Source organism: Amblyraja radiata, chromosome 8 (genome assembly GCF_010909765.2).
Source record: "Amblyraja radiata isolate CabotCenter1 chromosome 8, sAmbRad1.1.pri, whole genome shotgun sequence".
Classification (NCBI taxonomy): Eukaryota; Metazoa; Chordata; class Chondrichthyes; order Rajiformes; family Rajidae; genus Amblyraja; species Amblyraja radiata.
The window spans coordinates 36793115-36809478 of NC_045963.1; the positions used below are offsets into that span (position 1 = coordinate 36793115).

General features: G+C 51.4%; 1 non-coding gene across 1 annotated transcript; it reads left to right on the forward strand.

Moving 5' to 3' along the window:
- Positions 1-8750: 8750 nt before the first annotated feature.
- LOC116976550 lies at positions 8751-8942 on the forward strand. The gene has a single exon (XR_004412968.1). It is a non-coding gene; the product is annotated as a U2 spliceosomal RNA (small nuclear RNA).
- Positions 8943-16364: the final 7422 nt, after the last annotated feature.

The following is a 16364-nucleotide window of genomic DNA, read 5'->3' on the forward strand; positions in this document are numbered from 1 at the left end:
GCCCAGGAGCAACCCAACCAGGACATCTTCAGCCCTACCCTCTCCCCTACGCACAGGGTGTCCAAAGATGAGGATGGTGGGTGAAAAATGCAGCCAGAAGGCAAGGAGCAGCCCCTTTAGATATTCAAACAGTGGCTGCAGCCTCACGCACTCCATGTACACGTGGTACACAGACTCTTCCAGCCCGCAAAAGTGGCAGGCGGCTGGCGAGTCTGTGAACCGCGAGAGAAACAGGTTGCAGGGAACACCTCGGTGCAATACCCTCCACCCCAGGTCCCCAATGTAGAGGGGGAGAATCCCAGCGTAGAGGGACCCCCACCGGGGGCCCCCCTCGCGACCGGAAGGGAACACCGACCGCCACTTGGTGTCCGGACGGTGGACCAGGGCGAGGAAGTGCAGGGTGTGGAGGAGGAGCCTGTACAGGACACGCCTCCCTGCGTCTCGGAGGGAGACGAAGGGTGTCGAGGAAAGGCGGCTCAAATTGTGTGGGACCGGCTCCCGGGATGGATTACGGCGCCTTGGTCCGATGAGTACTTCCGGCTGAGCGGGGGCTTGCTCAACCACCAGTACTCCACACGTTTGAGCCCCCCGGTCACCCGATGGGGCGGGACAGGGACCGGCTGCTCTCAAGCCCGGGCCGTCACCCTCCGCCGGTGGAGGTGGGGCCTGGTCAACGGCAACCAGGTTCCAGACTCTCAACAAGTCCCTGTAGAAGCCAGGCATCCCCATCAAGACCGCACGGCTGACCCCCACCATCGGGATCCGCGTACCTCCTTGAAGGCAGCGGCTCCGTTGGAAAAAGTGCGTTGCCAGCACGTGCCACCTGGGAGGATGCCCTGAGTACAGGTATCTCTGCAAGGTCCTGAGGCGGAGAGCCGCCACCTTGGTGCGAATGCACACCAGCGACTGACCGCCCTCCTCGATCGGGAGACTCAGGACCGCTGCAGAGACCCAGTGCTTTCCGTTGCCCCAGAAGAAGTCCACCAACTTCTTCTGGATGATCCCAGCAAAGGTGGCTGATGGGACCAATGTGGTCAATCTGTACCAGAGCATGGAGGCCACGAGTTAGTTAATGACCAACACCCTGCCCCGGTACAAAAGCACTCTGAGGAGACCCGCCCAGCGCCCCAGCCGGGTGACGACTTTCACCTCCAGCTCCTGCCAGTTCGCCAGCCAGGTCTCCGCACCGGGACTCAGGTAGACTCCCAGGTAGAGGAGGTGTGTGGTACTCCACGTGAAAGACCTCATCTCCTCCGGGAGGGAGTCCACCTTCCAGGGACCCACCAAGAGTCCAGAACATTTCCCCCAGTTGATCCTGGCAGAGGAGGCTGCCGAGAAGACTCGTTGGCACTCATGCATCCTCTGCAGGTCGACGGGGTCGGTGACCATGAGGAGCACGTCATCGGCGTAGACCGAGAGGACCACCTCCATGACCGGCTCACGTAGAACCATGCCCGTCAACTTCCTCCGAAGCAGACTAAGGAATGGCTCCACACAGATGGCGTACAGTTGGCCTTACATGGGGCATCCCTGACGTACTCCTCTGTGGAAGGGAATGGGGGCCGTCAAGGATCCATTGACTTTCACGAGGCACTCTGCGGTGGCGTATAAAAGTCGGATCCGGGACACAAAGTGCGGTCCGAACCCAAACGCCCGCAGAGTCCTCAACAGATACTCGTGATCCACCCTGTCAAAAGCCTTCTCCTGGTCGAGGGAGAGAAAGGCAGTGGGTACACCGGTCTCCTGAGCCAGGTAGACCAGGTCCCGGACCAGGTGGATATTGTCCTGGATGGACCGGCCTGGGACCGTGTAAGACTGGTCAGGGTGGATCACTTGAGCCAGCACTGGGCCCAGACGGTTTGCCATTGCCTTGGCAAAGACCTTGTAGTCGGTACAGAGGAGGGAGACTGGGCGCCAGTTTTTTAGACGGCGGAGATCGCCCTTCTTGGGCAGAAGGACCACGACAGCCCTTCGCCAAGACAGGGGCATCTCTCCTGTCGCCAGGCTCTCCCTCAATACCATGGTGTAGTCCTCCCCAAGGATCCCCCAGAAAGTGCGGAGGAACTCTGCTGTCAGTCCGTCTAGGCCAGGGGATTTGCCCCTTCGGATCTGATGGAGGGCCGCGGTCAGTTCATCCAGTGTCAGGGGGGCATCCAGACGCTCGGCACCCTCCGGGTCGACCGTGGCTAGACCTTCCCACAGATCACTGCACTCGTCCCCGCCAGAGCTACCTGGTGAGAACAAGGTCCCATAAAAGGAACGAACCGCTGCGTTGATGTCTTCTGGTTCAGTGACGGAGGAGTCATCATCAGCGAGCAGCTCCACTAACTGCTGACGGACTCCCCGCCACTTCTCCAGCGAGTAGAAGAAGGGTGAACCGCGGTCCAAATCGTGGAGCAATTGGATCCGCGACCTCACGTACGCGCCTCGAGATTGCTCCAACTGTAGCTCCTTCAGCGCGTCCTTCTTCTCCTGGTATTCCCTCCAGAGGATCGTGTCCCCGACGGTCTGACTTAGACGCGAATCCAAATCGAGCAGCTCGCTCCCGAGCTGTCTGATCTTGGAATCGCGTCTCTTGGTCGACCCTCTAGTGTACTCCTGACAGAAACTCCGGATGTGGGCCTTGCCCACATCCCACCATAGCCGCAGGGAGTGAAATCCTCCCCGCTTCCTCTTCCAGGTATTCCAGAACCTCGCAAACGAGTCCCGGAAGCGGTGATCCTCCAGCAGCTGGTTGTTAAAATGCCAGTATGCGGACCCTCCCCTCGTGCGCAGCGGGTTAAACTCCGCCCACACCAGGTGGTGGTCCGAGCACGGCACCGGCAGCATGGAGGCCGCCGAGACGCGGGAGACGTACGCCCTAGAAATGTACAGACGGTCGATGCGAGACCCACCCCCCTCTGACCTCCTGGAGAAGGCCCTAGAGTCGGGGTGGAGGTTCCTCCAAGTGTCTACCAAGTCAAAGGAGCCCACGAGCTCCTTTAACTTCTTCACCGACTCCTGACCACGCTGGAGACCGGAACGGTCTCCTTCCTCGAGGGTACAGTTGAAATCCCCCCCGAGGATCACGCAGTCACCAGGGTCGATGGAGCTCAGCAGCGTAGACACCTCCCGGAACAGGCGCGTCTGCAACACGGCAGGCTTGGGGGCGTACACGTTGACAAAATGCAACGGCACGCCATCCAGGCGCACGGCCAAGTGAAGCAAGCGGCCTGGCACCAGTTCCTGGACCTTTAGGATCTCAGGCCGGAAATTCGGGGCCAACAAAATGGCCACCCCACTGGAAATGGAGCTGAGGTGGCTCATGAAGACCTCGCCACCCCACTCCAGGAGCCAAGTGGACTTGTCTCCTGGGGTGGTGTGGGTTTCCTGCAGGAAGCTCACCGCATATTTCCCATCCCTCAGGGTTGAGAGATGGTTAAACCTGCGGAGAGGCCTCCTGCTGCCATTTATGTTGTAACTGGCTATGGTGATCGCCATGTCAGGAGTACACTAGATCCCCTCAGCAGTCCTCCGGTCGCTGACAGCAGAGCTGCTCCTCCCCCTCCGGACCCTAGATGGATTGGCGGTAGGTTTTACCTTCCGGATCCTGGCTACAAGGGACGCTCTACGGCTCCCTCTACCCTCAGCAGGAACGACGCTGCTCTCGGCCTTGGCGTCCTTCTCCAGGTCATCCAAAAAGGACCTGAGCTGACGCCGGTCGTTCCCCTTCACCCCCTTTGACCCCTTGCCCCTCACCCTCTTTTTGAGGATGAGTTTTAGCGAGCTAGTGAGCCCTTTTATGTTCGGCCACCGAAGGGAGGCCAGTCTGGGCCGATGTTGGGCTCCTTCGGTGGCCGTGATGAACTCGCGGATCTCCTCCACTGAAATGAGTGGAGTGGCGTCAGGGGGAGCGAGAACATCCATTGACTCATTGCCCGAGGAGTCCCCTTCCACCTGCTCACTGCAGATGGAGTCACCATCCCCAACTCCGGACACACCTTCTGTGCTTAAAACACCCGCCTCACCCTGTGCAGTGGTTGCCTCTGCCCCACCCGCTGGTCTCTCCTCCACCTCAGCCCCAACACTGGGATCCGTGGTAGAGGGGCCTTTCCCAGATGTACCCGGGGATTCAAGACCATCGGCAGTGGGGGTGACTATCCCTCCCCCAGTTGGGCCCAGAGAGGACTGGTGCATCAGACTCAGGGAGTACCTCTGGAGCCAGGTCCTGAGGCAGAGAAGGGCTGGGTTCCCCAACCCCCTCTCCATCTACAGTCTCTAACTCCAGAGGTGTGCTCTGCGCCTCGTCCTGGGTGGGTTGCTTCTGGGCTTCCTCAGGCGCCTGATGCGGGAGTCCCTCCCCAACAGGAATCTCCCCCTGCTCCATAGCACCGGAGTGGTCCCCATCACCACCCTCCCCAGAATCCCCTCCAGAACATGGGACCGGGGCCTGAACCAGAGGGTGGGAGTCTTCCTCCACCACAGTACTCCCCTCCACCCTGGAGGATTCCCGTTCGTCCCCCTTCTGCTCCTCCCCAGAGAGATGCCTCCTCCTTTTCTTCACAGGGGAGGAGCTCACAGGCTCTGGTGTCGCCTTAACAGCCTTTTCCTATGGCTCCCCCTCCTCCCGCCCGATCCCCACTGCCCCCGGCTGGATTATGGGGCTTGCGGACTCCCTAATGGGAGGTGAAGGGATGGGTGGATTGCTCTTGTCCTTGGGGTTTTTGTTCCCCAGGTGCTTCACCTTCTTTGCCACCTTGCCCCCCTTCTTTTGAACCTCCCCACCCCCACCCACGCTCTGCGCAACCCCAGGGTTCGCTGCCTCAACTACATGGGGGGTGGGAGCAGGGGGGAGAGGGGGGTTAGTGGCACTGGAGGCGGAGGCCCCCGCCCGGGATTTGGGGCAATTCCTCCGAATATGCCCCACTTCCTTACAGGCATGGCACCTTGGGCGCTCCGATGTCCAGAAGATGGTAAAGTCACGCCCATCCTGCTGGACACAGAAGCGCCCATCAACTACCTCCTCCTGGTCCAGCATTATTGACAGCTGGCGCCGGAGGGAAAGAACGTGCCGCAGCTCCTTCCTGCGGAACCCCTGGGATATCGGGGTGATGTCCGTGAGTACCTTCCCCAGGGTGTGAAGGTGGGGAAGGAGGGCCTCATTTGTGATGCAGGGTGGGACATTGGACAGGACCACCCGCTGCGCAGTGGTCACCAAGGGCTCAACCTGCAAAAACATTCCCCCCACTGTGACCCCTTTACTCACGGCCGCATTCACCCCCTCAACAGACTCAAGGAAGAGCACGGCCTTCCCAAACATTTTGCCCACATACAGGACACCTGCTGGCTTGGCCGCCACGGCAACGGCAGCCGAGCAGTCCTCCAGGTTGATCTGGGGGGGCAAGTAGCACCTTATCACATGCTCAAATGGCAGGTTCTTCATGGGGAACCGGGCCCCCAGAGCAGTAGCCGAAGCAGCTGAAGCAGCCGCCTTTGCATAGCTCCTGGAGGGCCCCGCTCCCCCTGAACACTGACCCAGCATAGTATCAGGTGCTACAATTTTAAAACATATCGCTGAAACAGAACGACAGTCCAAATGGCACGAGGCCAAGTCCAAAGACAAAAAAAAAAAAAAAAAAAAAAAAAAAACAAACGAATGGAAGTTCGAGAGAGGGAGGCAAATTGGTGTCGCCTCAAATGCTGATAATGGCAGCTCCCCCGGAAAACTGCTGCGTCACCACCTCTTCGCTGGATTATCTCGGCTCTCCTGCGTTCCCTGGCGAGCTGCTGACCTTCGCAGGCAATCCCAGCTGTTCTTCGCCGCTCCTACAGCAACAAAAGGGGACTTGCCTGCAGTCTTGTTGTTGGAAGCCTCTTATCTCTCTCGGTCTTGCCGAGAGAAAGGAGGCTTCGTCGTCAGCTCCAAATTCCAAGGCCGCAAAAGAAGGTCGAGATGGTGGAGGTGCAGAAAACCTCCCACACCCCACGAAAACCAGACCGGGCCGGACAGCCTCAACGAGTCAGTAAGGGGGTTGTTCTGGACGCAGTTGTACAAGTCCGGAAAGAATTTTCTCCCCTCTTTTGGTACACAAAACAGTTTCCTGGCAGGTTGCCAGCGACCGTAGTGGGAGCTACGCAGTCAGTTGATAAGACTGCTCGCAGTCCCAAAACAAGCAGAAAAACTTTAAAACAAGTCTCTGCAGCGTTGCAACGATACTCCAAGATGTTTAAAAGTACCGCTGTACCTCCTCCGAAATCCAGAAAGATGTTTAAATTCACGTATTTTTAGTTTGGACGGGAGCTCCTAATCACCACACCTCCTCGCGTAACCAGCTTGGAGGAGATGATAGTATTGAACGCCGAGCTGTAGTCTATAAACAACAGCCTGACGAAAGTGTTTTTATTGTCCAAATGGTCCATTGTGGAGTGGAGAGCCAGTGAGATTGCATCCTTTGTTGACCTGTTGTGATGGTAGGCAAACTGAAATGGGTTGAGGTTCTTGTTGAGGTAGGAGTTGATATGCATCATAACCACCCTCTCAAAGCACTTCTTCACCACGGACGTTAGTGCCACTGGTCGATAGTTGTTGAGGCACGTCACCTTACTCTACTAGGGCACCAATTTTACTTCGGAGTCACGTGAGTGACTACGTGAAGAACCCGCTCAGTGCGCAGGCGCGGCATTACGCCAGCAGTGCAACAGCGGCCTGCAACGGGACTTAGGCTCTCCCGCTACAGAATGAACCGGACCGTCAGGTGAGTACCCTGAGGTCGGGTTTTCTTTTACAGGTGAGCCTTTTTCTGCTTGTGTTTGTTACAGGCAGAGAAAAAGGCTCTGGAACAAAACTGTCCCCCGTTCAAGGAGGAACGTATTCCCGTCAGGGAAGGGGGCAGCAACAGGCGGTAGGAGCGACCCGGTGTTCCGTAATTCCCCGACACCGTGCCGAGGCCAGCCCGCTAGTACCTGAGCAGCGGGCTGGATGCATAGCCACTCGAGAGGCATCCGGCAGGTGTTCCCGATGTCGGACGGGACGTCTCTCCACCCGCACGGGGGGAGAGAGAGCCGCCTGAGCCGCTGGAGCGGCTCACGGAGCAGGTGCCTGCGAGACGCGCTGCTTGAGGGGCGCTCTCGCTACTACAAGGCACAAAAGCTCCAGAAAAGGCGGTAGGAACATTTACCGGGCGTTCTGCTATCCCCATCACCGCACCAAGCCCAGTCCCGCTAGGTCGTGAGCTGCGGGCTGGATGTTCAGCCATCCGAAGAGGCATCCGGCCGGTGGCTTCCGACTTGTCGGAGGGGACGTCTCTCCACCCGCATGGGAGAGAGACAGCCGCCTGAGCCGCTGGAGCGGCTCCTGGAGCAGGAGCTCCTGCGAGACACGCTACGTGAGGGGCAGTCTCGCTGGAGGGTTCAGGCATACCCTCCACAGTGCCTAGGCACTGCCCATCGCTTCCTCCTTAGTGTGGTTAGCTTTGGGGTGACCAGTGGCTGGGCTGGTCATGAAGAGGGGTCACTGGCTGAACAATATCGGGAGTATGCTTGAGGTACAGGATCAGGAAGAGCTGCTGGGTGTGGCCGCTATGTGGCTCCACCACTAGCGAGATGGCTTTTCAGTCTCAACTGATGGCCAGCTTACTACCTGTCTTTTCCAAAAAACCTCTCGAAGACAGGTAGCCATGAGGCGTTGGTTTTATCACGCCTCCCCTAAATTGCATTTACTCAAAGTGCCCGCCATTATTGGGGGATACATTGAGCAGCACATTTAACCTAAATATTTTTAAAATGCATTTGGTACCCTGACGTCGGCTATCATGTCCACCTGCTCATTCCAGAAGGGCAGGGTAGTATGGCAAAACACCTGACCCTACTGTTCAACGGTATACCTCATAACTTCTCAAATGAACTCACAAACCTGCCCTCAATCTATGAAATTAACAGGACTATGAGAACGCCGACCTCACAAGCACAGATCCTGCTACCTGGCACTTACCAAACCAGTCCTAAAAAACTGGACGAAGTGTTCAAACTATTCGGCACAAGAGGGCAGAGTCTGGAATGAGCACCACACTAAACCAGACAGCAGTACCTCTACGTGTCCACCAGGTGCGTCTACCTCATGGTGCTGGTGAAAGCTCGGGGCCTGCATGCCAAACCCGTAGCATTTTAGGCCACGGCCCAGAGCAGGCCCCAGGGAAAATGCGCCACCCCCCAACAAACATCGTCCCTACAAGAACAAGGAACCAGAAACCAAAGAAAACAACAATGAACACAGATAAGTATGGTTCCTACCATCACATAAAGGTTAAGGGTTGTACTAACAAGGGGTGGGTGAATCACGCCTGGTTAGGAAGCTATCACTCTTGGTAGTTATATACCAAAAAATAAATACAAGGGGAATAGAATTAATATCTTGCCACCAATTCAGCAAGCACCCCAAGGGGTCTACCCTCCCACGATGGTGAATGTCGCACCATCGTTGATAAACCACTTGAGTATTTCACCAGGTATACCCATTCATGGGATTTGTAACTACTACCATGGATCCAAGGATACTTTATGGTAGACATCGACCTTGAAGATGCACACTATTCAGTACCTTCTCATATAAGTTTCGGATATACCGCAATTACCTGGATGGAGTAACCATGATGAGCGTTGCGGCATTTAAGTCAAAGTTATCCAGAATCAACTAGCCCTGACACTTAGAAACATTCCGTCATGGCATGTCTATATATTAACGACAAACTATCCTTGGATACACCTTTAGCTGCATCGCTTCTCGGCCTTTTGGCTAAGATCAAGTGTAGTATCTGTTCTTATCAGTTTAATAATCTGATACGTCCCTTATCTAGGGACCATATATTAAATTGAATTTTGGAACAGGGAGATGGAATAGGGGCTTGCTCCGTCCACTCCACGCATCGACCCAGTATTGCAGTGCCTCTGGGAACGGTGCACAAAATATATATCCAGATATTTACGTTGACCATCCACAACTTTATTATCTGGTATTCATTAAGACTATCAGTCATGGTACATTAACCACCAATCAACTGCGTGGCAAAGTAATTGGGATATAGCAGCATTACCAGCAACTGAACGTTGTACCTTTCCTATGAGCTGAGATACTAGTGTTCAAAACTATCTCCATACCTGTAATATGGGGGCAAATGGATTAATCTGTAGTGTTATCATGGAATTTATCGGCAGGAAGGATTATGGTTGTACACTTCCACCTGTTTTGAGTAACATCTTATGTGTCCTGATGTGTTACTGAGCTTGTAATACTTAATGCCAATATGAATTGACTTAAACATGTTATATATTAACTTACTTAATTCTAGTGAAGCATTTGCTCAGTAATCCACCAAATTTGCATGTTCGTTTATAAGATAACAACGTCACAGTGGTGGCATATACCAAACCACTTGGGCGGAGAACATCGATATTAGGTGACAATTTATTAACAATTGGAAACCGTATGTCGTCAAACATGTTTGACCATCAGTAACTCACCTATCAGGTGAGCTAAATACTGTAAACATACATTTAAACCAAAAATATTTGCTGAAATTACTAAGCAATATGGACACCAGATATCGATTCCTTATATCCAATTAAATCACCACGTACTAACTTACGTCACATGAAACCAATCTCAAGGCAGCGGCAATGGAGACATTCCCGCGTATTGAGGGGTGGGGGGAACCTAATCTCTATGTTTTCCTTTCCTTCTACCTCTTCAATAGGTACTACGGCTTCATCAGTCGGGTACTACGCAAATTACAGTGGACCAAGTCCACAAACATGGTTCCCAGTGATCCTCGACATGGTCATTAAAAGAATTGCAGAATTGGGAAGACCATTGCTGTGCTTGGATCAGCAGCACTATCAACCTGATGACAGCATTCCGTCGCATATCCTAGGGAACATGCCTGAGGAGCATCAAGAAATGGTACACTGTTTTCCAAAACAGGAATTACACATTCAACTATAACAAAAAACTGTACTGGAGCTCCTGGCAGGTCTTCACCACAATGAAGGACATGTTCTGTTAGCCTACTCAACTTGGGTACCGCTCACTGGTGATCAGATACAGGAGAGGTATATCAATCCATTCCCCAGAAATAGATACACCCAAATTGGGATGTCAGTGAAATCCTGACATACCTTAGGGGATGATCACCAGCCAGGTTACTCACCCTGGAACAGCCTACCCTGAAGATGGACATGCTGATGGCCTTACATCAACACAAAGAGCCAGCTCTCCCATCTATTGCGATGGGACAACATGGTTATAACACCAGATAGTGTCACATGCCCATTCAAGGGTTGGCCAAACAGAACAGACCAGGAACATCAGGCCCAGTCATGAAATTCCGGGCATACCCACCTGAACCACGTTTTATGTGTCATGACCCACTTAGAGATCGACACAATAAGGAATACCGAGGGAGAGGAAAAAGCCTTATGGGTCAGCCACAGGAAACCTCATGGTCGGGTGACGAGCTAAACTATCTCTAGTGGCTCAAGCAGGTACTGGGAGATGCTGGAGTAAATACTAACGTGTATAAAATCTTATTCCACCAGGACAGCTTCCACGTCAGTAACTAAGAGGATGGACGAGCCTATGGACCACATCCTGGCTACTGCAGGGTGGTCTAGAGAGTATACGTTCCAAACTTTTATAACAAACCACTGACAGAACCTGTATCGTTTGCAGAAAAAGAATCTGCAAAAAATATATAATTTAAGCCCGGGGGAGCAATTGGTCTTGTTGTTGTTAATAACACCATTATTGTTTTTACAAGCAGATTCATGGTTGATTACGATAACATACTTCCTCCCTCGAATGACTTCGGCAGCGAGTGAAGTATGAACTGTTACACGGTTTGAAATCACAGAGCTTTGAAGTCTTCACGTAGTCACTCACGTGACTCCGAAGTAAAATAGTAAGATTAAACGAGAATTTACCAGTTTGAAGTTTGATCTGTATTTTATGAGGAGTTACGATGAGGGATTACGTGCCCTCCGCTCCCACCCTCATTATATGGATCAAACTAATAAATTGATGTCTCCCTATCTTTACTATGTTTACTTCAAATAACTGTGTCTATCTGTGATTCCACACCGCTGCTTGGAAGTATGCCGCGCCTGCGCACTGAGCGGGTTCTTCACGTAATCCCTCATCGTAACTCCTCATAAAATACAGATCAAACTTCAAACTGGTAAGTTCTCGTTTAATCTTACTATTTTATTGATGCCCTCTTAAAGCAGGTGGGAACCGCAGACCTCAATAATGAAAGGTTGAAAATGTATTTTGTGTGTTCTGTTGCTTTTTATTTGTATGACTGTGTGGCAAATCAAATCTGATGTTGCAAAACATACTTGGCTAATAAAGTATGATTATGATTATGATACCATCAGGTTCAGATGCTTTCCGAGGGTTCCGAGGGTTTCCGAGGGTTCACCCCCCTGAAGGATCTTCTGACATCGGCCTCTGTGACTGTAATACCATGGGGCATGTATGGGGGCTCGGGAAGGCACATCAGCGTTCTCCCTATCAAAGCATGTGCGAGAGGATTAGATCAGGTTGATGTTCAGAGTCTCTTGCCCAGAGTAGGTGAATCGAGGACCAGAGGACATGGGTTTAAGGTGATGGGGAAAACATTTAATAGGAATCTGAGGGGTAACTTTTTCACACAAAGGGTGGGTGTATGGAACAAGCTGCCAGAGGAGGTAGTTGAGGCTGGGACTATCCAAACATTTAAGAAACAGTTAGATAGGTACATTAATAGGACAGGTTTGGAGGGATATGGACCAAGCGCAGCAGGTGAAACTAGTGTAGCTGGAACATGGCTGAAGGGCCTGTATTCCACACTGTATCACTCTATGACTCTATGACAATCCCTGCCAATGGTTTTTGTCATAGACACAGAAGAAAAGGAGTCCTTATGAGTCAGTCACTGGCTCATCCAGTAGTGCACAAAGCCCAGGGTGGGGTGTGTTACTGAACAGGCCTCACATACAGACCCAGAGAAGGGGGTCGCAAGGGAAGAATGACAGGTGGCAAAGTGAGGAAGAGAGTAAGATGTCTTAGGGTCAATAGATTGCTAGAGGGCTTGATAACATGTCAGATGCTAGTGATGCTGTTGGGTAGTTGCGGAGTAGGTTTTACATTCAGGAGCTTGAGAATGGCACGCAGGATACAAAGTCAAAGTCAAAGTCAAATTTATTTCTCACATACACCAACGAAGGTGCAGTGAAATGAAAATGCCGGCAGCGATACACTTTAAAAAAGAACACACAATACACAATAGAATTTAACACATACATCCACCACAGCATTCTTCACGGTGGTGGAAGGCACAAAGTTCAGTCAGTCCTCCTCCTTTGTTCAACTGTGGTTGGGGCCATAAACCCTCCGTAGTCGCCTCTACGGACGGCCGGATGTACAGGCCCTCTCGTCGGGATGATCTATCCTCTGACGTCGGGACGGTCGAACACACTACGCGGCTTGGAGCGCGCGAATCGGCACCTTACGACCGGAGACCCCGGCTTCAGGATGTTATAGGCCGCAGGCCGGCGGTCGGAGCTCTTCTCCGGTGATCCCCGGCAAGGGATCCCATGCTCCAGATGGTAAGCCACATTGGTAGCTGTCAGTGAGTGACACCAGTAGTTATATGGGGGCTTGGTGGTCGTAGAGTAATTCTCCAGACCAGGATGAGTTGAGGTGTCAGGGAGTAGTATTGATATTTGGGAACACCAGTGGTAACCTAGGTGAGAACGAGTGTTCAGATGGGAAGTCTGAATGACAGGAGGTGAAGTATGGGAAGGAACTGCAGATGTTGGTTCAAACTGAAGATGGACCCAAAAAGCTGGAGTAACTTAGTGGGTCAGACAGCATCTCTGGAGAAAAGGAATAGGTGACGTTTCGTTCGAGACCCTTCTTCAGAGTGAGGGAGTTTGGTGATTAGGCTCGTGATTAATGGCTGTGGTGTTGTGGTTAGTTGCCAGGAGAGGAACCTGCTATCAGGGGGCATGGGATCGAGTGGGGGCTAGTGGTTTGTCAGGAAAAAGCCAGTGACCAAGGATGTTTAGTTTAGCTCCATTTTTTACAGTTTAATTGTACGGAGGTACAGTGAAAAGCTTTTGTTTGCATGCTATCCAGTTAAAAAAAAGACTTTACATGAATACAATCAAGCCACCCACAGTGCACAAGTAAAGGGTAAAGGGCACAACACTTAGTGCAAAGACTAACATTGATGTACGAGAAATTCTGATTAAAGATAGTTAAATCTCCAAAGGTCACAGCACTGTGGCACAGTTGGTGGAGCCACCGCCTCATATGCCAAAGACCTGGGTTCGATCCTGATTTAAGGTGCTGTCTGTGTGGTTTGTACGTTCTCCCTATGACCGCGTGGGTTTCCTCCTGATGCTCCAGTTTTAATTCGGCACATCGTGACTGCTCCATCAGTCGATCACACCTAATCTATTTTCCTCGCTCAACCCCATTCTCCTGCCTTCTCCCCGTAAACTTTGACGCCCTTTACTCATCAAGAACCGAGTAGTGAGTACTCTGAGTTTGTTGGCCTGTGCTGGGTTTGGTCAATCAGGAGCGAAGGAAGGAGGGAAGTTTGGTCTCAACATGTTTTAGTTTGATACAGGAGCATCCCACGCCTGATCATAGTGCACTGATCCCTGCCACCAGTGTGTTTGTGAAAATAGTTAGAGGTAGCACTGAGCGCTCAAACTCCAGAACCAACAGCTGGCTTTAATAAAGTGATTCTTCCTTCAAAGTACAGTATTTGTGAAAAGTGCTTAAGCAGGTTGCCAAAGTCCCATGGGACTTTCTGTTGATTCATGCTAATTGTTGTCAGTATCAACATTAACTTGAATGTAGAAACAAAGAACTGCAGATGCTGGTTTAGATCAAAGATAGACACAATGTGCTGGAGTAACTCAGCGGGTCAGGCAGTATGTTTAGAGTTTAGATTTTATCTCTACCGCTGTGCTACCCTGCCACCCCATTGTTACTCTTTCATAAACCTTAGGGAATGGGAATCAGCTGCATTATATGTGCATGAGCAGTGAATGCACCAAATTCATGTTTTGAAGGTAAATATAACTTTCTGGCAATTAAGATCACCAGTATTTTTTTATCTCCATTAACATATTGGATGCAGTCCATTTATGATCAGTCTTCAGTTTGGGGTTCCAAAATGGTGAATATCCTGTGTTATCTCTCTCTACAACTTTGTATAGCCATAACTTTCAGATACCTTTCCTTCCAGCATCAGAATGCATCTTTTCTTCCATGTTCTCCATTCAATGGAACATGGCTACACCCAATTCCAACCTTCTCATCCCAACACATATCTTACCTGAAAGGACACAAAGTACTGGAGTAACTCAGACTGATCTGAAGAAGAGTCTCCACCCAAAACACCACATATCCATGTACTCCAGAGATGCTGCCTGACCCACTGCATTACACCAGCACTTTGTGTCCTTTAGTGTAAACCTGTATTACAGTTCCTTTTCTCTGCATATCACTTTTACCTGCTACCTTTTGCATCGAAAGCAGAGATAAGACAAGCATCAAATATGGAAGGAAGTACAGTGTCCTGGTAGAAACGCAAAGACATCTCAAGTTCATGTTGAAGATATACACAAAGTGCTGGAGTAACTCAGAGGGTCAGCCAGCATTTTTGGAGAAAAAGGAATGGTGACATTTCAGGTTGATCCTTTCCTCAGATTTCTTCTCCAGAGAGAGAGAGGTGGCAGAGTGGCGCAGCGGTAGACTTACTGCCTTATAGCCCTATCCCATGGTACGAGTTCATTCCAAGAGCTCTCCCGAGTTTAAAAAAAATCAAACTCGTGGTAAGCACAGAGAATGAACATAGCGGGTACGTCGGAGCTCGGGGACGTCTCTTAGCGGCTCGTAACGCTAACGGTAGGTACTCGGGAAGGCTCGCTAACTGCAGGTAAGCAGGGGAAGACTCGTGAAGATTTTTCAACATGTTGAAAAATGTCCACGAGAGCCCCGAGTACCGACGAGTGGCCATTACCGTAAATATACGAGTTCGAATCAGGGCAAACTCGGGAGAACTCTTGGAATTAACTCGTACCGTGGGACAGGGCTTTTACGGCACCAAAGACCCAAGTTTGACCCTGACCACGTGTGCTGTCTGTAGGGAGTTTTTTGTGTTCTCCCTGTGACCGCGTGGGATTTCTTTGGGTGCTCTGGTTTCGTCCTACATTCTAATGTGCAGGTATGTAGATTAATTGGCTTTGGTAAAATTTGTAAAATTGTCGCTAGTGTGCAGGATAGTGCTAGTGCACAGGGATCGCTGGTAGGCGCAGATTCGATGGTCCGAAGGGCCTGTTTCCATGCTGTATATCTAAAACTGAAAAACAAAAATTAAAACTTGCATTTATTTAGTACCCACAAATGGGAACTCTTATTATTTTTGAGAATACCTTAAAACAACCTTAAGAAATGGTATCTTGTTTTTGTATCAATGACAGATTTAGATGTAAAGCACAATTGAGAGCAATGAAAATCATGACGGCTGCTCTCTCTATTCTGGTCACCTTACCATGCAAGAAATCTTTACATAAAGTGAGTCCTCGAGTGGTGGCGCCATCGAGTGTGGCTGCCTCACCTGCAGCTGTTTGTCCTCTCATCCATTTTGTTATTTTTAGTCTGTTTCAAAGTTTGTTTTTGGAGGTCTTTAGTCTTTTGATATGGGGGGAGGGGGAAACCGTTTTTCTTAGTCACTTCCTGGTCGAAGATGCGTCTATCATCCTAGCCGCATCTTCGCCCCCTCCTTGCGGCCTATCATCTGGATTGGCGCGGCCTTTCCTGCCGGAGACCGGCCAGAGCTTCAGCTTCAGCAGCGGCGCAGCACTGGATTCCATCGCCGAGCGAGCGATGCCTTACCAGGAATCGCCGTGTTGGAACTGTGGTCTGTGGAGCTTACAGCCACGGGCAGCACTGACTTTGACTTTGCGGGGCCTGGGATCTCTCACTGAGGTCGCCAGCATGAATCTCCGCCCAGCTCGGCCTGTGGACTTCGGGAGCCGTGGTCTCCAGTAGGAAGCGGCCGATTCGGAGCCTCCGGGCCGCTGAGAGTGTTCTTCCATTCGAGGGCTTGAATCACCGGGCCGCCTTAGCGGCGATCGCAGAGGCCTCAATAGGCCCCGACCACGGGTGAACAGAGGAAGAGGACTGAACTTTGGTGCCTTCCCTCACAGTGGGAAACATTGATTCCGCTGTAGGGCGATGTTTTTTAAGTTTTATGTTACATTCTAAAGTGTTGTGTTTATCTTATTTTTGTGCTGCATGGTAACTCAAATTTCACTGCACCAATTGGTGTATG